Raw genomic sequence first — 27,044 nt, 5'->3', positions numbered from 1 at the left:
TGGCATGAGCCAATTTTCCAGCATGTCGAGATACACGTGTCCTGTAACGTTTTTTTCGCAGAAGAAAAAGGGGCTGTAAACCTTAAACCGTGAGATTGCACAAAACACGTTAACTTTTGGTGAATTGCGAATTTGCTGCACGAATGCGTGAGGATTCTCTACCGCCCAGATTCGCACATTGTGTCTGTTCACTTCACCATTAAGAAAAAATGTTGCTTCATCACTGAAAACAAGTTTCGCACTGAACGCATCCTCTTCCATTAGCTGTTGCAACCGCGCCGAAAATTCAAAGCGTTTGACCTTGTCATCGGGTGTCAGGGCTTGTAGCAATTGTGAACGGTAAGGCTTCTGCTTTAGCCTTTTCCGTAAGATTTTCCAAACCGTCGGCTGTGGTACGTTTAGCTCCCTGCTTGCTTTATTCGTCGGCTACGCGTGAAACTTGCCCGCACGCGTTTAACCGTTTCTTAGCTCACTGCAGGCCGACCCGTTGATTTCCCCTTACAGAGGAATCCAGAAGCTTTAAACTGCGCATACCATCGCCGAATGGAGTTAGCAGTTGGTGGATCTTTGTTGAACTTCGTCTAGAAGTGTCGTTGCACTGTTATGACTGACTGATGTGAGTGGATTTCAAGCACGACATACACTTTCTCGGCTCCTGGCGCCATTTTGTCTCACTGCGCTCTCGAGCGTTCTGGCGGCAGAAACCTGATGTGCGGCTTCAGCCGAACAAAACTTTATGAGTTTTTCTACGTATATGTAAAGTGTCGTGACCATATGTCAATGAATGGAGCTACAGTGAATTTATGAAATCGCTTCAATCATTTGTAATAGCCCTGTACTTTTGAGAAACTGACAGTTACACGTAAACACACGGAGAGTACAAGGATACCGCGCCGTGTTCCGGCGGCGGCACACACTCAAAGTAACAGTCAAGTCTGCGCGCCGCACAAGGCAGTCGTTGACCGCGAACAATCACTTCCTACGTCACGCGCCTACAGCTGATCGAGCGCTCAGTGCGAATGCACTGACAGCCGTAAACAAATACACAGTCTAATTTCTCCGAATAAATTCAGTATAAAGCTATAGTGACTTGATAAATTATGTTATTAACGTTCAGTATTTTTCAGGATACACTTGTATAAAATATTTAAGAACTTCAGGTAAATTCTGTGTGTCCGTCATTAAGAGGACTTGCTATCGAGAAATTTTCAGGAAGAATGTAATTTCGAAGAAGAAACTAATAAACTAAAAAGGTAACTATTAATTGAGTTCATTTTTCAGGTAACATATTTCCACTTAGGTACGCACTTGAGACGTAATTTGCTGCTCGCGATTACGTGATTTATACTTTGTGTTAACTGATTTTGACAATGATTGATTAATGAACAGGGTTGTTCCTTATGTATATTATGCATCGCTTGGCTGCTATGCTTTTTCACTGATGTCACATTATTTTTTTTATGTGCCTGCTGTGCTTATTTATTTAAATTATAATTGTCACCTGATTAATTGTGCTGACTGTGGTTATGTATGTAAGTTATACTTTGTGATTTATCTGCTTGGGCCTTCATGTTTACTTATTAAGATTACATATGAACATTTATTTTCTCATGCTGATATGATGCTAACGACCTGTTTATTATGTAAGATACATATTTGCTGCTTTGCGTATGGATTGCGTATTTATACATTTCTGTTTGTTGTCATAACTACTCTTTAATTTGGTATATAGAAATGTTGATATACGGTGTACGAACATGGAGTTTAGGTCACACTATGGTATTAATTATAGATTGTTCGCTTGGCAGAGCCTCGTTGTAAGGATTGTGCTACATCCACTTGTTGACATTCTGTTCTCTACTGGTATATTTACTCGCTATTGAATGTTTTGCTTACGCTCAGTGCTTTATATTTTAAGATAAGAAAATGAACTGCTATAATTCTACGAACGAAATTGGTACAAGAAACTTCATTGAAGTCACATGAGCTGGAGGTTCTATGGAAACTGTATAAATTTATGCTAATGGAAGGGAAGCTAACGACATGAAATACCAACACTAGGTTTAGGCCATTGACAGTTATTACACTGCATTCTTCGTGAGCAATTGAAATAGCAAATGACACTTGACACAAGAAATACTCCACATGTTTGCTTCTGTTTTGCCATGATTCTTGAAGTGGTGTACACACTGTGATATATTACGATTTATTCATTCAAAGTCTTATGTGATCTTTCATACTACGTACTCGCACCTACTTACTGAAAGTTATTCGAACTAAAGGCTGTTAGAGGTCATGTATGCATTTCTTTTATTTTATGACGGACAAGGTAACCAAAATGTATATTATAATTCATAATGAGTAGAAGATTTAGCTCAGGTGGACTACACAGAGGTTGTGTGTGGACATTGTGTCTTCGGATTGTATGGGATGATGAATTGAAGTTTGCAGTAGGATTTTATCTGTACTTGTTCGAGGAGACTGACTTGAGGAAAGAGTTGTTATGGAAGTGAAATGATATTGGTAATAAGGTTTATATGTATCGACATATTGAAGAGGTATTATTGAGGTATTGAGATTGTGTGAAGTTGATGATTATTGGAGTTTTGGTGGACAAGAGGTAAGGTAAATGATATGGATGATAAGGTTTATATGTATCGACGTAAGAGGTATTATTGAAGTATTATGATTATGTATTGCTGATGATTATTGGAGTTTTGGTGGATAAGAGGTAAAGTAAGTGAGGAGCATATTTTTTTTGTTGGTTTATATGGAACAAGGAGGATGAAGATGGCAGACTAGAACACTCAAGTGGAAAGAAGATTGTCTACACACACACTATGTTAAATCAATAAGCAGTATATACTTTTTTTGGAGAGAGGAGTATTTGCATATCTTGGCACACAGACAGTTGTTCAGCAACTGTACGTTTTGATCTGGCTTGGCAAACATTGGTCTTGACATGATGACTCCGACGTTGACTAACTATTATTGACTGTTATACATTGCTGCCACTACTACTTGATACACAAGTGGAACATAAAATTTTGGACAGAATTGCATTTACAGAGTTAACACTATTCAATTACACAGTAGTACTTAATGTGGATGAAAGGCGAGTGAGTGTGTTTTGGGTGTTTTCCTTTCCTGATCCTAAATAATTGGTACCGACCTATCTCCTAAATATTATTTTACTTGTTTGTTGTGGCTTACACTGACACCCATAAATATTATAGGTTTACTGTTATTTGTGTATTGTAATAGATAATATGACAATTATCTGATATCATTTGTGTGTTTGTTATTATTTGTATGTTTAGTGTAAGAGCATTGATAATAATTTTGTAAAAGCAATTGTGTGTGCATTCAAACTGTTGTTCGTGCTTGCACCTATCATCATTCATGGGTGCCACCTGGAAATGTTTAATTTCTGCTGATGAACTCTGATGAACTGTCTAATTAGTGATAGTGAATATTATGGACTGTTACCTGCACTTGTTCAACATGATGGATGCCATTAGGAGATGTTTAATTTCTGCTGATGAACTCTGATGAACTGTCTAATTAGTGATAGTGAATATTATGGACTTTTACGTGCACTTGTTCAACATGATGGGTGCTGCTTGGAAATGTTTGATTTGTGCTAATGAACTCTGATGAGCTGTCTGATTAGTGATAGTGAATATTATGGACTGTTACCTGCACCTGTTCAACATTGCTGGGTGCCACTGATGGAATTGCTTCTACTGAAATGTCACTTGTTGGTGTCTGCACCTGCTCAACATTACTGGGTGCCACTGATGGACTGCTTCTACTGAGATAATGTCACCTGTTGGTGTCTGCACCTGTTCAACAATGCTGGGTGCCACTGAGGGACTGCTTCCGCTGAAATGATGTCACTTGTTGGTGTCTGCACCTGTTCAACATTACTGGGTGCCACTAATGGACTGCTTCTACTGAGATAATGTCACTTGTTGGTGTCTGCGCCTGCTCGCCATTTTTGGATGCCACTGTTGAAGCTGTTTAAATACTGCTGATGAAATGTTATGTGACTGCTATTTGCACCTGTTGATCATTGCTGGGTGCTACTGTTGGAACTGTCAACTACTCTGAGGAGTTCTACTTGTTTATTGAACTATTGAAAAGATTTTATGTGAATATTTGTATAAACTGAATTTTTGTGTGTTTACTGTTTATGAGATGTTATGAGACTCATACCTGCACCTATTCGTCATTGCTGACGCTATTGATTGAATTGCTTAACCACATGATACTTGTGTAAACTATTATGTAAAATCATATGTATGCAAGCATTTGTATTCCTTACTGTATTTTATATATTAGGTTATTGAAGGGTCAGAGCAAAGCCAAAATTTATTTAGTTATGTGATATTTACTTATTGATATTACTTTTTAATTTTTGTCTGTATTTTTTGGACGAATTTGGTGGTATTTTCACCACCAATGCTGGCAAAAATACCATCAAATTCTAGCCCGTGGAGGAGGGGCATATGAAAGGTGGCTACACTGAGCCACAGCGCCAGAAATTGCGCCAAAGAGTATTATTCAGCCGCCTCCACTGGCAGTGGTTGTTGATATGTCGTAGTGGAGAGTGCTTGTCGAAAAGTCGTCGTGGAGAGTGCTTATTGAGAAGTGGGCAGTAGGAGTTCCGATGTAGCCGTGACTAGTTGTAAGCATGTTGTATGCAGTTGTTCTGACGGGCTAGACAGCCGATGCTGTTCGATTGCGGATGTTGTAATGATCAGAGTGTATGTTTCATCAATATATATGAAGGTAATAATTTTTTTTTTAATTTTTATTTCAAATGCCTTAAACAATAATGCCTCTTGGTCACAGGTTCAGTCAACAAAGCATCTGGCTTGTGTTCATGTATTAGAGTGAATTCTGGTTTCTATGTGCAAGTATAGTATTTCAGTTTTATTTAATTAATTCAGTGTAAATGGTATTTAAAATATCTTGTCTTTTTGAGGAAGAACCGTGCCAGATGTGTACGTTGAATCACACTTCCACACGCAGAACAGCTACACTTGTGCCTTGTTGTTTCGTAGCTTTCATAGTTGCTGGGGACTTAATTAATTGTGTTAACGGAAATTTTCTTTCAATCTTTGTTGTTATTCTATGCAGTCAGATTGCGTACTAAAACTAGTCAGGGCCAACCGGTTACGAGACTTCGTAACCGGACAGACAGCTACTAAAATTAAAAATTATTTGCATTATACTTAATTAAGCCCCCATGCAATGGTTACTGCGAGACCATTAAGAAATTGCGCCGCGCAATACAGAACAAGCGCCGAGGATTACTGTCAAACGGTGTCGTTTTTTCCATGATAATACCCGAACTCACAAGGCGAATGTGACCGAACAACTCTTATGGGAATTTCACTGGGACGCGCTTGATCATCCTCCGTACAGCCAGGACCTCGCGCCTAGCGACTTTCATCTCTTCTTACACCTGAAATCTTTCCTTGGTAGTCAACACTTCAACGATGATGACGAGCTGAAAGAATATGTTACCACACGGTTGAATACACAGGCGGCAACCTTCTATGAAGAAGGCCTACAAAAACGTGTACCACGCTATGACAAGTGCCTACAAAATTTCGGAAGCTATGTAGAAAAATAGTTTAACAGTTGTAGATTTTTGTACAATAAATATTTTTCTGTATCTGTACACGTTTGTTTTATATAGTCAAACGGACCTTACTCTGTGGACATACATCGTTCTAACCAGTTGATAACAAGTCCTTCACAATTGCAAATCGTATTTCTCTCTTTGTAACTGAAAACTATTTTTTGCTTTCTCTTTCAAATACCTGATTCGTATTACACAAGCATTTCAGGTCCATAGGCGAATGTCTAATATGTCCCTACTGTTCCAAAAAGGGCAGACCATTTCATCCTCGATTAAAATGACAAAACATTCATCATAATAAATATTATTGCACAGCAACAGCAAAGAATATTTATCGTCTATACAGGGTGAAGAAAAATTCCCTCACTCGGACTTCGCAGCATGACTCCTGACACACCAGCAATACAAAAACGTCTTTCACAAAATTTCGTCCTGAAAAATTTCGGGCAGTAAATGGACGTAAAAATCTGGCAATCTGGTAACACTGTAATAACATGTACGGTAACTACCTCTGATAGCCAGTTGGAGTAGTGCTGTGCAGTTGGTGTAGTGTATACCGTTTTGGGTTAGCATGCTGGAGTTCAAGATTTCGAATCTAGGTCGAGGCGTATTTATTTTTATTTGCTAAATTTAGCTTGAGTGGTACGGTGTCTGGTGTCTTAACCGTCATACAGCGATTACAGGGGGTCTTCTACAAAACATTTGCACTTACATACTACTAAGACAGAAATGGAAGTACAATTTTGCACCACTACATCTACTAGATTCCAAACCTGTTTTCTGAATATCCTCCCCAGTGGTCCCATCGGTTAGTACCGACTATTATTGTTGCCACATTCATGTTCATTACATTTCGTTATGACCTTTTGTCACCAGCAGGACTAGCAACAGGCTTTCAAAAAATTTCCAAGCATATGCTATGTAAATGTCGAATATATGTGGCTTAAGAAACGGTGTACACTACAGCAATATAAGGCAGAATGAAACTGAAATATAAAAGCAAATAAGCTCGGCTCAGAATCGAACCCTCGACCTCCTGCATGTTAACCCAAAACGCTATCTACCGCACCAAGTGCACAGCGCTGCTGCTGAAAGTGCTGATAGAAGTAGTTATCCTGCATGAGATTACAATGTCGCCAGATAGCCAGTCTTTGTCATTCATTTACCGTCTGAAATATGCGCAAGACGAAATTTTCTGACTGACATTTTTGTATTGCTAAATGGGGAATCGCGCGGCGGAAGGTGAGTGTGCTTTTCTTCGCTCTGCATAATTGCATCTATAACAATCGCTGGAGCTATTTAGGTTTCCTCACTCACTCGAAGAAGTCACTCTCATAGACAGTTTGTCCTACTGAGTCCTCCTTATTCCCAACAGATGGCAATACCCTCGTCTGTCACGGAGTGTCTCTCTCTCTCTCTCTCTCTCTCTCTCTCTGTGCATTGTTCGCTGGATGAAAACGAAATTAAGCAAGAAGTAACCTCTACCCCAATTTCCCTGCATAGTTTAAAAGCATTTTACGTAAACTCCATTTCATTTAGGTGCTGATAAGAAATTATTTGCATTTTTTGGAGACGAAACCACTTTTAATTCTAACGGAAATCACGTGAAAAATCTACGCCATAAAGTGTTTCGTTACAACATTGGCAAAAAATATGGCTCCTGTAAACGCAAAATAAATTTGCAGATATCGCCTATAAATTGAAATAACTCATTTGTTATGAAGATAATAGCTTGACAGTTGAGACGTAAAGAAGGAAGAAAAATGGTAGTTTAGTGTCCCATCGACATCAAGATCATTGGATATCGAGACTAGGCAGTGATTGGGGAATAATGGGAGAAGAAGTCCTTTTCAAAGGAACCGACGCGGCATTCATCTGGGTGCCCAGGCAAGGATTTGAACAGCCGTCCTTTGGATATAAGTCGAGTGCGGCGACTCGCTCTGTTTTACAGATACATGTAGACAAGGTTTTAGTTGAATTTATAATTATGACGTGACGCCAGCAACTATTGCTGGCAGTGGAGGACTGCAAAACATTGCTCAGTATTTCTCGTTTCTTTTCTTTTTTTTATTTCTAAAAGCGACAAAATGATTCCCAGAAACATACCATTGTTTGGCTACAGTACAACGAGGTTTATATAATATTAATGTATGCAGCGTGTTGGAGGTATTTAGGCACGCACGTCTGGACATAATGAGAGAATAAATGCATAGTAAGGGAAGGAGAGTTACTCGGTGGACTATAATTTATGGCTCGTTAACCTGAATGTATCCGACCGTATATCTCTTTTGACACTAAACGATTTACTTTCCATAAGTAACATTTCTGATAAAAAGAAAATGAACAGTGGAGAGAGGAGGTGAAGGGAGGCAATCAGCTGCTTGTATTACGGATAAACGTTTGTCCTCCGAAAGGTGTGGGCCAAAACATTGTCTATGTGTACGTACGTGTGTTCGAACCACGCAGAGTTAATTATCCAATGGATGTGTTATATCTGCCCGAACGCCATACATAACCGGTGTACGTATTGTATGATACTAGATGCGTAATTCCTGTATGTTTTTACGGACAGTTTCACGTTCATCCATTTCCAAATAAGAGGAAAACTGTACAGGAAAGAATTCCGGATGATAATTTGTTAACTGCATATGTGATGTACCTATACGATCACGATTTTGAAGGAAAATCAGTAGTCTTTTATCTTCAGGCCATTCAATTATACCAATAAGCCGTTCACGCTATCGCGCCAAGGTCAAAGAAAGGAAAATCTGCAGAACTTATGGAACTCCTGGAACCTATATCCACAGCTGTATTCCACGAGACACCTTATGGTGTGCGGCAGAGGGTCCTTTGTACACTATTGTACTTCCCCCTTTCGTGTCCCAGTTATGAATGCTGTGCCAGGAAGAACGTTTGTTGGTTAAGCCTCCGTGCTAAGCTCTAATCCCTGCAACCTTATTTTTTGTGGCCTTTCAGCGAAAGCAAGCAATTTATTAGCTGACTTTTCTGAATTTTACTGTTAAACCAAATCGTGATACACTTGTAGCATCTGCTGTTGAAGTTGAATGACATCTACGCGGGACTTTCGTGCTTGCTAATAGGACCTGTGATGAAACAAGCTGCTCTTCTTTGGATACTCTCTATTTGATCTGCCAGTCCTATCCCCACGGTTTCCAGACAGAGGAGCAATACTGAAATGTTGGTCGAACGAGGTTTTGTGAGCTATTTCCTTCGTGGGTGGAGTATACTTTCTGAAGATTCTTCCTCAGAATCTTAATCTGGCATCTATCTGAAATCATGATTCCTACAGACGATACTTTCGATGCCTGGAAGGTAATAATACGCGAGCATAAAACGTGTTCCGAAATTCTACAGCTGACTGTCTTCAGCAATATCTGGATGATTCAGCTGTCCCTGTCTATGGGATTTATGCACAGCAACGCTTTTGAATACCACTAGTTTGATGTTCTCTCCTTCTCTACACACAAACTATTCCTCCAAAAAAAAAAAAAAAAAAAAAAGAGCAGGACCTTTTTGTAAACAATTTAATGTAGTTAAAATACATACGCCTTCTCTAGAGGCCGTAGTTTTCGAATTATTCAAGAAAAACTTACAAAAGTAATCTTCAAACGCGTTTTTCTTGAATAACTCGAAAACCGTGGCCTCTAGCGAAAAAGTATCTCAGTGCAAATTTTAATTACATTAAATTTCCTACAAAAAGGTCCTCTTCATTGCGTCTTTAATACTGTCCGCTTGCCCGTAGTGAGCGAGACAATGTGGAAAACTTGCTTGTGGTTTTTGAAGGCATCTCTGGTTGCCTGAAATCCGTAGAGAGCGGCAGCTGAATCACTCTATGTGTCCACAATTGCATGCGTCTATTCGTCGAGTCTTCTTGAAAACGCGAATGGCTTGCACATTCTCCGATTTCCTTCCTACAGAGACCTACGGCAGGCTACTGGTAGAAGAGGAATAGGTAAATTCCAATACTATATGTTGAATCGTGTAAGTATCCGATCAGGCTCAGTCACCTATCCTCTGGTGGCTGGTCGGTTGATTCGGGGGAGGGGACCAAACAACGAGGTCATCCGTCCCATTGGACTAGCGAAGGATGAGGAAGGAGGTCGGCCGTGCTCTTTCAAAGGAACCATCCCGGCATTTGCCTGAAGCGATTTAGGGAAATCACGGGAAACCTAAATCAGGATGGCCGGTCGCGGGTTTGAATCATAATCCTCCCGAATGTGAGTCTTGTGCGCCAACCACTGCGTCACCTCGCTCTGTTTTTCCTCTGTTGGGCGATTTCGGTTGATTTTCTATCCTGCGGTCACTCATTCCAATGTCTGCCATTTTGGTGTTTCTGCGATAATTTAAGGCAGAAAGCTCACTATAATCTGCCTCAGCGAAAAGATTTGGAAAAAAATATGAATTTAGTGTTTCATTCTTCTCTTTGTCTATTGGTTGAGCGATTTACGTACGGATCTTCTGGGGCTGATTGTGGCTCCGATCAGCTTTTGTAAGGCGATGTGATTTTGGTTACGCTTAAATCGTCAGTGGAACTCTCCTTACTTTCTGAACAACTCTCTTAACTTGGCCATCGAACCGTGGCGGAACTTTTCCACCCTCACAACTTCGCTCAGCACATACCTGTCTACGGCGTATTGTACAATACTCTTGAACTTTGACAACATAAACACACCATTTTCGGCCTCAGAGATGAATGCTCGGTGTTGACTGCTCATGTACCATGAAATCTATTAGTTGTTGTACCTACTAAGTTGAAATATCATTATACATTGATATTGAGAGCTGTAGACGATGACGCTATAGCGGTCTTATGACCTACTCTGTTCTTTGGTAATTCACGTCAGTCCATAAGTTGCGGTCCGTGTGTAATGAAGAGATTTACCCTCACAAGCCATTTTAAATGATAAATATCTCAATAAATTTTTGGGTAAGGTATTTAGATCATTTTCACACGATTCCCTGTCGCTGTTACCGCAGTAAAAACATCAGTCTTCCAGTCTATCGCTGGTAAGTTGAAATTTCAGCCTAATATTAAAACATGACTGGGAAATTTACAGGCAAATCTTTCCTGGTTTTCCTTGAAATGTTTCACTACTACTGCTTCTGAGGCAGGGAGTATAAAAAAACATCGAACGACCATGCCCGATTTACCCTTAACATCTGCGTCCAGCGTATCTTTGAGGTATATAAACAAATCAAAATTTAGAACGTCGCTGCTATTAACATCTCCACTGTCCAATGGCATTAATGTGACCACCTGTACAAAAATGTTCAGATGTGTGTGGAATCTTATGGGACTTAACTGCTAAGGTCATCAGTCCCTAAGCTTACACACTACTTAACCTAAATTATCCTAAGGACAAACACACACACCCATGCCCGAGGGAGGACTCGAATCTCCACCGGGATCAGCCGCACAGTCCATGACTGCAACGACTCAGACCGCTCGGCTAATACCGCGCGGCGGCCACCTGTAAAAAGCCTGAATAAGCACCTCTTGCAACGCGGAACTCTGCAAGAGGTATACGAAGAGAATCAGTGAGGTTGTGGAAGGTACCGCCAGGTATGTGGAATCATGCCGACTCTATTCCCGTGGCCAGATGCGCTAGGTCTCAATGTAGAGGATCCAAGATGCCAAGAGCCCATTCGAGGTGATCCCCCAGATTCTCGAATGGGTTTAAATCCGAGGTGTCTGGTGGTCAGAGAGGGTACGGTAAACCCATCCTGTATTCTTCAAATCATGTACGTACAGTGCGAGCCGTGTGACTTGTCGCACAGTCTTGGTGGTAGATGCAATCGCGCCGAGGAAAAACAAACTGCATTTAGGGGTTACATAGTTTTCCTGTTGACGTTCCCTGTCGTGCAGCACCGAGGAATGGTTGCAGTGAAATTTTATTTTATTTTATTTTATTTTAACACCAGATGAAAGAACTTTAAGTAATCCGAAACTGGTCCCGTACACGATGAATGATAGTGAGGTTTCTTCATGTTACAAAACGGACTTGTTCAGCTGCCGCTGCCCCATAAGAAGGAAAACTTTTAGCCTCATCCTCTGGAACATCACGCAAAATTTGAATTTTTCTTTTTCAATCGAACAATCGCAAACGAGAGCTCACGTGGGTCAATGGCTGAAGGGTGAGGTACCTAGGACATTAAACTACATCACCATATAGATGGTTTCGAAAGTCAGTCTTACCCTTGGAAACCTCTCCTCCTAAGAAGCATCAAGACCCTTGATTAACTTGTCTGATGGTCTCCTTCTCGTCGTGCAAAAACGTACTGAGAGACAATGGACTAAGTTTCACCCTGAAAAAATTTGAAATTTGGTTAACTGTGTACTGCAGAACCAAAATGTTACATAACATTACTTGTTACACTGGTGACAAAAGTTGAGGGATAATCCTTAATATCGTGTCGGGGATCCTTTTTCCCGGCGTAGTGTAGGAACACGACGTAGTATGGGGTCAAAAAGTCGGAAGTATAGCCGTCTATAACTGCGAAACGGTTCTCAGAGCAGGATTCTGTGCACGATTTGACTTCTCGATTAAGTCCCATAGACGTTTGATACGATTCGTTTCGGGCGATCTGGGTGGCCAGTCATTTGGTCGAATTGTGCAGAGTGTTCTTCAAACCAGTCACGAACATCTGTGGCCGGATGACAATTCCATCGCTGTTTTGGGAACAATAAGCCAATGAATGGCAGCTAATGATCTCCAAGTAACCAAAAATAACAATTTACAGTTATTGACCGATTACGTTGGACCAGTGGACGACTACTTTCCAAGTAAACACAGCCCCATAATTATGAAGACACTACCAACTTACGCAGTGCCTTGTTGCCAACTCGGGTCTATGGCTTCGTGGGGTCTGCGCCAAACTCGAACCCTACCATCAGCTCTTACCGACTGAAATCGGGCCTCATCTAACCAGGCCACAGTTTTCAAGTCGTCTAGGAGAGGTGCTGCAGGCGATGTCGAGTTTCTTTAACTTTTCAGTTACAGTGTTGTAAACCGAAGTAACAGACATTCTGGCCTCATATGCAATATCCTCACATGTTTTTCGTCTGTCCTCTGCCAAAATGTCATTAACAGTAACCTGAGAGGTTTAGTATGTTGCAGTTGATAGCCTATCACTTCCTGTGGTGTTTTCAGTGCCTATCCGACCATCAGGGAAACGAACAGACCACCGTGGTACTGCTGTGCTACGACCCACTACATTGTTCCCACACACCTCTCCCTAAGCGTTGTAAATTACGGTTAGGCTCTTTTCACGTAGGGATTCGATTTTGATGTAGGAAGGCTGGTCACTACGTGGAATCCGTCCTGATTCGGTTTGAATTGTTTTACAGCTGAATTACTCACGACACAGCCACACGAACCAGCAAACACATATAAGACTGTCACGCTTTAAGTCTCGCTCACGACTGACATGAATTTCAACATAAATACGCCACTGTAACGTTCGTGCATGCGGAGTATGCAGTACTTTTGAAATGATGCTCATAGAATAACAATGTCAAATCATAATTAAAAATTTTATGTTAGTATCAGAGTTCATGATACGTTTTATTAAAAGACCCCCAAAATGTTAAACAGTTTCTTTAAACCTCAAAATGGCTATTTAAAGAGTATAAAGGCTTAAAATCCACTTTATAAAAGCCTAAATATCTGGGCCTTAGTGATCACACATCCTATTAAGAGCATGTCCGGTCTTTTGTAATATCCAGCCGACAATCATAAATGACAGTGACCTGTTATTGATTTTTGAATAAAATTGTCACTTCTGTTCGTCTCATTACGTACTTCTTTCGGTTACCTTCAGCACTACGCTGTACAGTTCTTTCTTCGTGTGGTTCAGATTTCAAAGAGCTATGTCACTTGGAAATGACACAGCATGTGAGAGTTACTTTCGTCGTTAAGTTCTGCGCACCAGTATATGTTGACGACCTTGGAGACAATATCAGTAGTAATCTCGAACTTCACAGATGAAACATATTGAAGAATCGTCTGAAGAAAGCCACACAAATAATCGGTCTGAACTCGATAAGACTTCAAAGTGGTGCCAAGACTGGAAACGAGCTTTCAATTTTCAGAAATTTAAAATTATCGTGCACATCACAAAACAAAACAATTTAGTATCATATGACTATAATATTAATGAATCACAGTTGGAATCGGTCATCTCATACAAGCTGTAACAAGTTGTGAAGGAAAAGCCCCAGGTTACGAGTAATAAATAGCTCCATCCTAAAAGTGAATCAAAATATTTGGACCATTACCTGCTCGGCCGAGTGTATACGCTGAAACTGAAGTAGTGACCAGCGAGTCTTTTGCTATCACTAGATGGGAAGAAGAAGGGTAAGTAGGTCTTAAGTTGCCCACAGTTTTAAGTGGTGACCAATACAGAATCTCTTGATATTATTACGTACCATTTGACACACAGCCCTGTACAGTATTATGATTTTAAATTCAAAACTACGAACGTTTAGTTTTACCTCGAAAAATTCGAAATTAGAAGAGATAATATGACCACAGTGCTGCACACGAAGCGTTTCAATTTGTTGACATTCCTTCCTTCAGCAAATATGAGTGCTAGAACATATTTAAATTATCCTGTTTGCGTGTGAAGTTCGTTATTTTCGAGTGAACCTAAGTGAAATGACTTCAGGTCTTCGTACCCACTTGAGTGGCTGCTCCACGTGAGTTCTAGTCAGGCTTGCGTTTAGCTACAGTCATTCCAGCTTATCATCTCTCGGCCCACCAACCAGAATGAGCTCTACTGTCCGGTATTGGATCCAGATCTGCATCTACAGCTACAAGCATCTACATCTACGTGCGTGGCGGATACAGTGTGTGGCGGAGGTTGTCCAGCACCACTGCTAGACATTTCCTTTCTTGTTCCACTCGCAGATAGAGCGAGGGAAAAACCACTGTCTGTGTTCCTCTGTTCGAGCTCTAATCCCTCGAATCTTAACTTCGTGGTCCTTGCGCGAAACGTACGTCGGCGGCAGTAAAATCGTTCTGCAGTGAGCCTCAAATGCCGGTTCTCGAACTTTTCTCAGTAGTGCTCCTCGAAAAGAATGTAGCCTTCCTTACAGTGATTCCCAGTTGAGGTCACGAAGAATCTCCGTAATACTTGCGTGTTGTTTGTAGGTACGTAAAAGAATTCTGTCGCAAACTACTGCAGATGCTCCTTATTATTTTCGCCTCTAGCTCCTCTAGCAACTCTTGGTTCCACGGACGTGGGTAATACGGAACATTTATTTAAGTATATCCCGTTTCCCGGCGCGTTATGAGGCTTTGCAGTGTTGATCATTTCACAAATTAATTTTACCCTCCGAGCGCAGGTGTCACTGAGGAACTATAGCAGTAACATTCAATGATATAAAGTTCCGCTAAGATATTGTGCAATACAAAATGTGGAAATAAATCGGTCTTATGCTTTCGAATTCCCTTTCTCTGGTAGGACAAATATTTGGTGACGGTGTTGTGCACAGAACGCATTCAGAGATAAAACAAATAAAGTCGTCTCTATACGGTCGTAGTGAATTTACGTTTTGCATTGCGTGCACTTATTTAGTTAAATCTCTGAATATTAAATGGCTTAAATGTTCTGTAATCGACCCGAGATTCGGACTGTCCATTGAATGTAGAGTGAACGAACAGCTGACGAAAAGTAGTACCAGATTTGGCGCATCTTAGATTTTCATTTAATAACAGTAGATACGCTCGGATAATTAATAACGGGCACCCCTTTTCAGATTAGATTTACACAGTCAGAAACTTCAGTATTACGAGGGTTGACTGAAAAGTAATGCCTCCACCTTCGTAACTCTTCAACAGTTGGCGGCATTGGTATGCGGCAGGTACTGGCTTGTTCTGTAGCCTCTTCTCCACAGCTCCAGTTGGCGGGAACCCTTAGCATTGAACGATTGTGTTGTTACAGGGTAAAGTATGGAAACTTGCACAGACGGTCGGTCAATGCGATTTAAGCAACGTGCAGTCATTGAATTCTTGACAACAGAAGGTGTCACCCCAAAGGAAATTCATCAGGGAATGAAAGAGGTTTATGGTCACTGTTTTGATGTGAGTACTATGCGTCGTTTGGCGAGTAAGTTTAAGGATGTTGAGGCGGGAACATCAGACCTGCTTGAGAAACAAGGATTTGGACGGCCTGTGACAGCAACCACCGAGTTTTACAAGCAAATGTTGACAGGTTGAAACTCTGAAACGACGGCTAACAAGGGCCCAAAAGGAAAAGGGGAAATGTTTTCCTGGAGCATGACAATGCCAGACCACACACTTCACGTTGCACGACAGCAGAACTTCAGAGACTGAATCTCACCACCGTACGGCATCCTCCATACAGTCCAGATTTAGCACCGTCTGACTTCCATCTGTTCCCGATAATGAAAGACGATCTGCGGGGACATCATCATGCTTCTGATGAAGACGCTGAGAGAACTGTGAGACTGTGGTTGAGGAAACAGAGTGTCGATTTCTTCCGTGACGGCTTCAGAAAACTTTTTCACCGTCGGCAGAAATGTATCCAATTGGATGGTGATTATATCGAAAAGTGAATATTGGTAATTAAAGATCACGTTCTCAGGATTATTTGTGTGTTTCATTTATTAAAATATTCCCATCCAAACCCATTTGACGAAGGTGGAGGCATTACTTTTCATTCAATCCTCGGACTTCAGGTATAGGCTCTTTACACACTAGTTACTGTTTCTTGCTGTTCAGTTTGCGTCTGGAACGCTAAAATAATGAATGCTTAAAAGACTCTGTGCGCGTTTTAAGCAGTCTTGTCTTTTTAGGGGGCTGTAAAATACACTACTGACCATTAAAATTGCTACATCAAGAAAAATGCAGATGATAAACGGGTATTCATTGGACAAATGTATTATACTAGAACTGACATGTGATTACATTTTCACGCAATTTGGGTGCATAGATCCTGAGAAATCAGTACCCAGAACAACCACCTCTGGCCGTAATAACGGCCTTGATACGCCTGGGCATTGAGTCAGAGTTTTAATGGCGTGTACAGGTACAGTTGCCCATGCAGCTTCAACACGATACCACACTTCATCAAGAGTAGTGACTGGTGTATTGTGACGAGCCAGTTGCTCGGTCACAATTGACCAGACGTTTTCAATTGGTGAGAGATCTGGAGAATGTGCTGGCCAGGGCAGCAGTCGAACATTTTCTCTATCCAGAAAGCCCTGTATGGGACCTGCAACATGCGGTCGTGCATTATCGTGCGGAAACGTAGGGTTTCGCAGGGATCGAATGAAGAGTAGAGCCACGGGTCGTAACACATCTGAAGTGTAACATCCACTGTTTAAAGTGCCGTCGTTGCGAACAAGAGGTGACCGAGACGTGTAACCGTTGGCACCCCATACTATCAAAAATGGTTCAAATGGCTCTGAGCACTATGGGACTCAACATCTTAGGTCATAAGTCCCCTAGAACTTAGAACTTAAACCTAACTAACCTAAGGACATCACACACACCCATGCCCGAGGCAGGATTCGAACCTGCGACCGTAGCAGTCCCGCGGCTCCAGACTGCAGCGCCAGAACCGCTAGACCACCGCGGCTGGCCCATACCATCACGGCGGGTGATACGCCAGTATGGCGATGACGAATACACGATTCCAATGTGCGTTTAACGCGATGTCGCCAAACAAGGATGCGACCATCATGATGCAGTAAACAGAAATGACGTTTTGCCGTTCGTGCACCCAGGTTCGTCGTTGAGTACACCATCGCAGGCGCTCCTGTCTGTGATGCAGCGTGCAGTGTAACCGCAGCCATGGTCTCCGAGCTGATAGTCCATGCTGCTGCAAACGTCGTCAAACTGCTCGTGCAGATGGTTGTCGTCTTGCAAACGCCCCATCTGTTGACTCAGGGATCGAGACGTGGCTGCACGTTCCGTTACAGCCATGCGGATAAGATGCCTGTCATCTCGACTGGTAGTGATACGAGGCCGTTGGGATCCAGCACGGCGTTCCGTATTACCTTCCTGAACCCACCGATTCCATATTCTACTAACAGTCATTGGATCTCGACCAACTCGAGCAGCAATTTCGCGATACGATAAACTGCAATCGCGATAGGCTACAATCCGACCTATATCAAAGTCGGAAACGTGATGGTACGCATTTCTCCTCCTTACACGAGGCATCACAACAACGTTTCACCAGGCAACGCCGGTCAACTGCTGTTTGTGTATGAGAAGTCGGTTGGAAACGTTCCTCATGTCAGTACGTTGTAGGTGTCGCCACTGACGCCAACCTTGTGTGAATGCTCTGAAAAGCTACGTATTTGCATATCACAGCATCTGTCGGTTAAATTTCGCGTCTGTAGCACGTCATCTTCGTGGTGTGTAGCAATTTTAATGGGCAGTAGTGTATTCCTAGATTCATCACTTAATATTATTTCTTTTATTTCTATAATATTATTATAGGCTGAAAGTGCATGTTCGCGATATTCACTGACCAATGACATTAACGTAAGCACCTGCCTGATTAACCACCATTTGCAGCGCGAGATGTGGAAGGCAGTCCGTGGAGACTCTGGCAAATACCAACAGGGATATGGAGCCATGCCGTTTGGTGGTCAGCGGAGACCGCAAACCCATTCTGGTGCTCTCAGAATGACGTTGGTACAGTATGAGCTGTGTGACACATTTCACTATCCTGCTGACAGATGTCGTCGTGCCGAGGGAAAACAAACTGCATGTAAGGTTGGACATGGTTCCCCAAGGATAGGTGCATACTAGTGATGATCCACTGTGCCTTCCAGAATGACGAGATCACCCAGCGAATGTCACGAAATCATTACCCAGACTATACCGCTCCCTCCTGATTGCAAGGCGTTTGATTTCAAATGTTTCACCTCGTACACGCCAATGGCCATCTATTTGATTATGCATAAAACGTGGTTAATCTGAAAAGGCCACCTGTCGCCGCTCAGTGGACGTTCAGTGTGACAGTGGCGTGCAAATTCCAGTCTTCGTCGCCGATGAACAGCAGTCACCTTGGATGCAATAATCAGGCTTTTGCTGCAGGGTCACAAACATAGCAACGTTTGCTGAACGCCCGTTGAAGAGACGCTGTTGGTAGTACCGTGGTTCATCTGGGAGATCAGCTGCTCAATAGTTGCACATCCAGACGCCTGTGCACGTCTCAGCAGCAGCCGTTCACCCCTGTCAGCTATGGCCTGTGGTTCATCATAGGTGCTTTGGCGCCAGTTTTGGACATCGCCGTTTCGCCATGCACGGTATACTTTTACCACGACGGCATGCGAACAGTTTACAAATTTAGCTGTTTCGAAAATCCTTCCACCCTTGGCCCAAAATCCAATGATCATGCTCTCCTCTCGTGCAGCAGAAGGAATTGTTTGTGTACAAGTACCGCGTGATCAAAAAGTCAGCATAAATTTGAAAACTTAATAGACTACGGAATAATGTAGATAGAGAGGAAAAATTGACACACATGCTTGGAATGACATGGGGTTTCATTAGAGCAAAAAAAAAAAAAAAGTATTGCTTGACGCGTGAAAGATCTCTTGCGCGCATCGTTTGGTGATGATCGTGTGCTCAGCCGCCACTTTCGTCATGCTTGGCCTCTCAGGTCCCCAGACCTCAGTCTGTTCGATTATTGGCTTTGGGGTTACCTGAAGTCGCAAGTGTATCGTGATCGACCGACATCTCTATGGATGCTGAAAGACAACATGCGACGCTAATGCCTCACCATAGCTCCGGACATGCTTTACAGTGCTGTTCACAACATTATTCCTCGACTACAGCTATTGTTGAGGAATGATCGTAGACTATATTGAGCATTTCCTGTAAAGAACATCATCTTTGCTTTGTCTTACTTTGTTATGCTAATTATTGCTATTCTGATCAGATGAAGCGCCATCTGTCTGACATTTTGAACGTTTTTTTGCTTCTAATAAAACCCCATGTCTTTTCAAGCATGTGTGTCAATTTGTACCTCTCGATCTACATTATTCCGTGATTTATTCAGTTTTCAAATTTATACTGACTTTTTGATCACCCGGTACTTTTTAGCTTTGTGTTCAAATTTACAAGACATTTCAGTTCAGTATTGTGTTGGCGAAATACCCTCAGACTTCAAGAAGAATATAATAATTCCAATCCCAAAGAAAGCAGGTGTTGACAGATGTGAAAATTACCGAACTATCAGTTTAATAAGTCACAGCTGCAAAATACTAACGCGAATTCTTTACAGACGAATGGGAAAACTGGTAGAAGCGGACCTCGGGGAAGATCAGTTTGGATTCCGTAGAAATCTTGGAACACGTGAGGCAATACTAACCTTACGACTTATCTTAGATGAAAGATTAAGAAAAGGCAAACCTACGTTTCTAGCATTTGTAGACTTAGAGAAAGCTTTTGACAATGTTAACTGGAATACTCTCTTTCAAATTCTGAAGGTGGCAAGTATAAAATACAGGGAGCGAAAGGCTATTTACAATTTGTACAGAAATCAGATGGCAGTTATAAGAGTCGAGGGGCATGAAAGGGAAGCAGTGGTTGGGAAAGGAGTGAGACAGGGTTGTAGCCTCTCCCCGATGTTATTCAATCTGTATATTGAGCAAGCAGTAAAGGAAACAAAAGAAAAACTCGGAGTAGGTATTAAAATTCATGGAGAAGAAGTAAAAACTTTGAGGTTCGCCGATGACATTGTAATTCTGTCAGAGACAGCAAAGGACTTGGAAGAGCAGTTGAACGGAATGGACAGTGTCTTGAAAGGAGGATATAAGATGAACATCAACAAAAGCAAAACGAGGATAATGGAATGTAGTCAAATTAAATCGGGTGATGCTGAGGGAATTAGATTAGGAAATGAGACACTTAAAGTAGTAAAGGAGTTTTGCTATTTGGGGAGCAAAATAACTGATGATGGTCGAAGTAGAGAGGATATAAAATGTAGACTGGCAATGGCAAGGAAAGCGTTTCTGAAGAAGAGAAATTTGTTAACATCGAATATAGATTTAAGTGTCAGGAAGTCATTTCTGAAAGTATTTGTATGGAGTGTAGCTATGTATGGAAGTGAAACATGGACGGTAAATAGTTTGGACAAGAAGAGAATAGAAGCTTTCGAAATGTGGTGCTACAGAAGAATGCTGAAGATAAGTTGGGTAGATCACGTAACTAATAAGGAGGTATTGAATAGGATTGGGAAGAAGAGAAGTTTGTGGCACAACTTGACTAGAAGAAGGGATCGGTTGGTAGGACATGTTTTGAGGCATCAAGGGGCCACAAATTTAGCATTGGAGGGCAGCATGGAGGGTAAAAATCGTAGAGGGAGATCAAGAGATGAATACACTAAGCAGATTCAGAAGGATGTAGGTTGCAGTAGGTACTGGCAGATGAAGAAGCTTGCACAGGATAGAGTCGCATGGAGAGCTGCATCAAACCAGTGTCAGGACTGAAGACCACAACAACAACATTGTGTTGGGTAACTTAACTACAATGCAACCATGTTACAAAGGATTATTTCAGGTGCTTTTGCTATGAAATCATCCCTTTTCATCCATATTTATCTGAGATGGGACAAAGACCCGCAATGCGGGGCTTTACCCCAGTTTGTGGGATAAAAAAGTGGAATTTTTGCTTTAGCTGAATTGTAATTTTCCCTGCACTTAATAGTCAGAGCTGGAATTCGAATGAGTTAGAGGTGTAAGGTTTCTGGGGCATTACTGGTATTCCAAAAAAGTGATGCGAACTTTCTACGTTCATTGGATGGGTTATTCATATTTGTACGCTAAATATTTTCCATAGAGAGGTTTTCGATAGTTCATACGTTACGCCACAGAGATTCTGAGTATGAGCTCTCTGATCTTTGATTGTCAGTAGTATTGTCGTTGCAGTAACCATTCTATGAGAAGCTAGTTAAGGAATCTGGTGTTGGCTCGCTACTGAACTGCCTTGAAATCCGTTACATAGCACAGAGCTAAAGATACAGACAAGGATGAATTTTGAAATATGATTTCGTAAATGGTAACTTCGGAAGTGAATATGTCCAGGTTGCTGCACTGCTTGTTAGTGCGTAATTGTGATGTATGTGAGCAACGAAAGGTTTTAGTGGAGTTCCTCTTTATTGTTTTGGGAAATTGGTTTCGTTGCTCAGACGAGAATAATTTTGGATTTACCACTCATTTACCATCTCAGTAATTGATCACATTGAGGAACAATTTTTGTTGTAAAAGATAATTTTGCAAAGATCATTGTAATTGTTGAGGAATGACTATCAGTTTTTGTAATACACTTTTTTTAAGGGATAAATCATTTTGAATCATTTAGTGCGGTCGGGCTGCACCACCGTCTCCTAGCGATTTATGCTTGTGTGTGTCGCCGTATTGCACTGAGCGGAACAGCTGCACAAAAAGTAAAGTCAAAGCATGACCTACTTAGAATTGTTGCATGTCCTTGCATTGCACTGCGCAAGATTTACTTTCTTTTTAGCTAGCTTGCTGCTGCGCTGTACCTTTTTTTTTTTTCATCATTTCGAGCAGCACTGAGTTTCCGTTGCTGCAGGTAGCTATGAAAATTTATTAGAGCTGATTTTACACTGACGTCAAGACAATAAGATCATTCCAGTTAAGCTTTGCATTTAAAAATTATTATCAGGGTCATATTAGGTAAAGTTCTTATCAGACAACATTAATTTCACAGTGCAGTAATACATTTGCGTGTGCATTATTCTGTGTTTGGAATTTTGATTAGTGAGATCGCGTACGTAAATTCACGGGGAATTTTCATGATCTACTCTTTCAGAATTTGATTAGTAATTTTATAGAGCATTTAAATTTTGACAGCTTTGTGTTGGCGTTACAAGTCATGTCGTGATGTCACGCATTGTAACACTTCTCACTCCTGCTCAGTTCCTAGTTTTACAGGATAGCTTATTTACTTTACAGTTTAGTTTTCTAATTATTTTGGCAAAGTTAATTAAAAATATAGCTGTACACTCATTTATCATACAGCGTTTTAGTAGTTACACCACCTGTATTGTTCAGGATTACAATACAGTTACATGAATAAAAAGAATAGCAGCTGAGTTTACTCCAGTTTCAGTTCACAAGATTAAATATAGAAAAGTTAGAAGTAGCGTTCTCGCTTACCACGCCCGGGTTCCCGGGTTCGATTCCCGGCGGGGTCAGGGATTTTCTCTGCCTCGTGATGACTGGGTGTTGTGTGATGTCCTTAGGTTAGTTAGGTTTAAGTAGTTCTAAGTTCTAGGAGACTAATGACCATAGATGTTAAGTCCCCTAGTGATCAGAGCCATTATTTAGAAAAGTTACATAGGTAACAGCTCAACTTATAACTTCAATTTCAAATCGCAGGGAATATACCCTGCATTGACCAGGGTGAAAATTGCAGGGTTTTACCTCACCTACCCTATGTCAGGTCTTTAATATACGACATAAACAGCAGAAGTGCCAACACACACTTATAGGACACGCCCGAAGTTATTTCTGTATCTGTGTGTGTGTAGTGTTAGAGCTGAAACAATGCATCCTGCCTACCAAGGAATCCTCATCCTATCGACAAATTTCGTTGCATATTCGACATGATGTTACTTCTGTTCATAAGCTACTGTGCAGTACTGAGTCAAATGATTTTACGGAAAGTAATAAATACTACATCCATCTAACTGCTTTGAGCCATGACTTTCAGGATGTCATGTAAGAAAAATATCAGTTGGGCTTTGCATGATAGATGTTTGCGAGTCCATGCTCGTTGGGACGGAGGGAGTCATTTTGTTCAACAGACGTGTTAGAGTTGAAGTGCTTGTCATAAAAACAAAAACTGCATTTACGTATTTGACTCATTCGAGATTACTGAACACTGAACCTTGTTATGTAGCATACCATTTCAAACTGAAGCGAACAATAATCAAAATCCATTTGAATCTAAGCCGGGAATGGGTACTCCTTCCGGCATTTACCTGTATCTGAGCTCTGATCTCCAACTAAATTAGTTCCGATTACCGTTAATTAATTTTGACACGGTAATATCTCTCCATGAACTACGAACCTTGCCGAGGTGGAGTTGTTTGAATGCCTCAACGAACAGATTGCCGCACCTTATTTATAATCACAAGGCGCAGTGTGTGTGTGTGTGTGGGTGGGGGGGGGGGGGAGAGCGGATATCTGTGGGGCGGTGGGGCGGTGGGGCGGTCAGAAAAACATGTGGTTCCTGAAGATGGGAAGATGGGCAGCAGCATTTTCAGAAGTTGCTGGAGAACAGTTCGAATAATTGACTTATTTCACCTTGTAACATCAGCTGACATGGCCTTGCTGTGCTAGTACTGCGAATGCCTGAATGCAAGGAGAAAATCCACCCGTTATATTTCCTAGCGCATGTAGATGTAGCGTATGGTTCAATGAAGATGGAATCCTCTTGGGTAAAATATTCTGGAGGTAAAATAATCCTCTATTCGGAGTTCAGAGTGGGAATTACTCAGGAGGATGTCATCATCAGGAGAAACTGTAATTCCACGTACGGAGTGTGGAATGTTAGTCCCATATTGGAGTGGGGAGGTTAGAGAATTAAAAAAAGGAAATGGATAGACTGAAGTTAGGTATACTGGGAACTACTTGCAACGGCAAGAAGAACGGGAATTATGGTCAGGAAGGTACAATTTATGAAATCATATAGGGGTAATGCACGACTGGATCAAATAATGAATAAGAAAATAAGAATGCGGGTAAGCTACTATTAACAGTGCAGCAAACGCATTATCGTAGCCAAGACAGAAGCAAAGCCAACACACACCATAGCTGTACAAGTGTATGTGCCAACTAGCTCTGCAGACGATGAAGAGACTGAAATAATGTGTTATCAGGTACAAGAAATTAATCAAAAGTTAAAGGAGAGAAAAATTTAATTGTCTTGTTGAGTAGAAAAAGAAAGAAAAGGAAAAATGATAGGATAATATGGACTGGTTGGAAAATAATGAAAGAGGAACTCGCCTAGTAAAATTTAATGTAGAGCATCAATTAATCATTGATATTTGGTTTAAGAATCATGTAAGAAGGTTGCTCAAGTGGAAGAAACCTGGAGACTCTGGCAGGTTTTAGACTGATTATATAATGGTAAGGCAGAGGTTTCTAACGAAGATTTTAAACCGTAAGTTATTTCCAGGAGGAGATATGGACTCCGACCATATTTTGCTCATTACGAACTTAAAATTTAAAACTTAAGAAACTGCAAAAAGATAGGAAATTAAGAAGATGGGACCTGAATAAGTCGAAAGAATTAGATATTATGGTGAGTTTCAGAGGGACTTAAACTGGGGAAAGACGTGCAGTAGCAGACGAATGAGTAGCTTCGAGAAATTACGGGAATGTTACGTACCCCCTATAAGAAGGTTAAACAAACCTTCGGAAAAAAAGAGAAGCAACTATATGAATATCAATAGCTCAGAAGGAAAGTCAATACTAAGCAAAAAAAGGAAAAATTGAATGTGGAATGGGGAATGAACTTATAGACAATATAAGAAGCAGTAAAATGAAAACGAGGCAGATGAAACAAATTAAGTAACCTGTTTATTATTGCAAAGTAATCGCCATAACTGTTAATAAATTTATCCAATTGTGAGACAAGATGATCAATGCCTTCATAGAAAAAAGGTTGGGGTCGCTTGCGGAACCATGACTATATCCAGGCGTGCACCTACTCATTTAGGCAAATCCACGTCCACCAATGTCAATCTTTAGGGCTCAGAAAATATGGAAATCGCTTGATAAGAGATCGAGACTGCATCGCACAACAATACATACACACTTTGCAAAAATTGTAGTGCGCCTGGTTGAAACGCCCAAGAATGTTGACGGACAGCATCAATCTGTTGCAGCATAATTTCCGCCCACACGTTGCGAAGGTTTTTTCCTGTACGCTGCAGAAATTTAAGTGGGCAGCACTTACATATCCTCCATACAGTTACGATCTCCCACATGCGATTTCCGTATTTTTTAGACCTGAAGAAAGACATTTGTGGCTGTCGATTTGCTTCGGACGAAGAGATCCACGCCTGGCTACAATCGTGATTCCCTAGACAATACCAAACATTTTTCCATGAAGGCGCTGACCATCTTGTTTCACAGTGGAATAAATGTATTAACAGTTATGGAGAATATTTTTGAGGCAATAAACAGTTTACTTACTTTTTTCTCATGTCTCTTGTTTTCATTGGACTGCACCTTGCAGAAAGGGAAGTGGATAAAGATGAAACTGGTGATATGATACCGCGAGAAGAATTTGACAGTGCACTGAATGATCTAAGATGAAACGAGGGCACTGTAGTAGTCGACGTTTCCTCAGAATTACTGGGACAGCCAGAGTCTGGCTTACTTTTACTGGCTCTGTCTGGTTGCAGGCTATTCACGGAAAAGTTTGAATAAATTTGGAGAGGCATTTGTGACATCTTAAGTCAGTCTCCGTCCCTTTACTTCGACCAAGTCATGATTTGGAATTTTATTTTGCAACATTGTTCGTCCTTGCACCATTCAATATAAGAGTAACGAATTCGCGACCTGCTGAGAAGAAGAATCCAGTGGGGACAGTAATATCTATAAACGACATCCACGAGACATCTATAGAAGGTGAGCTAAAACACTTCCAGATAATCAGTGAAGATATAGGGAGCAAATGCAGAACAGTGTTAGGGACTTTAATGTCATAGCGTCTGTGTTATCTTAGTGTAACCAAAACGGTGAAGTCCAGTGCCGGCTGGTGTGACGTATGGAAGCGGAAGCCTGCACACCAATTTTCGGCAGTATCTAGTAGGCACTGAGCATAAATGCCTTGAAGACCACCGTTTAGGTGATAAAAAGGCTTCATAACCTACAGTGCACATCACTTTCCACTGCTTATTTTCACTCCGCTATTTTTTCATCGTATTTGTGTTATAAGACCTCCGGCCTCTGGGCAAGAAGGATGCAAACAGCTGCAGTAGCCAATCAGAGACACAAACAGAATCGGCTAGGCCTGGCAGGCACCAAGATACGTACGCTCACTTCAAATAATATCTCAGGGGGATATTTTTACAAGGCAGCAAATGGCAGGTAACACAGATCTGAGGTAGGCAGCTGGCCGGTCGCCTTACCAACATAGCTACATCGTATGTGTCTCACTGCAAAACTGTTTGGTGAATGTCATAGTGAAGATGGTGACAAATGATGCTTTAAATAATGACTAATTCTGCAACACATAAACAGGATGAAAAAAGTCACTCAGCTCTAAGTCAATACACAAACTTCAGTAGGCCAAAGTATAAAATCAACTTGACCAGCATTAAGGGCTAAATTTAAACGAAACGTCAA

Source organism: Schistocerca americana, chromosome 1 (assembly GCF_021461395.2).
Source record: "Schistocerca americana isolate TAMUIC-IGC-003095 chromosome 1, iqSchAmer2.1, whole genome shotgun sequence".
Classification (NCBI taxonomy): Eukaryota; Metazoa; Arthropoda; class Insecta; order Orthoptera; family Acrididae; genus Schistocerca; species Schistocerca americana.
The sequence above is the reverse complement of the archived record's forward strand: the minus strand, read 5'-3'. Positions refer to the sequence as shown.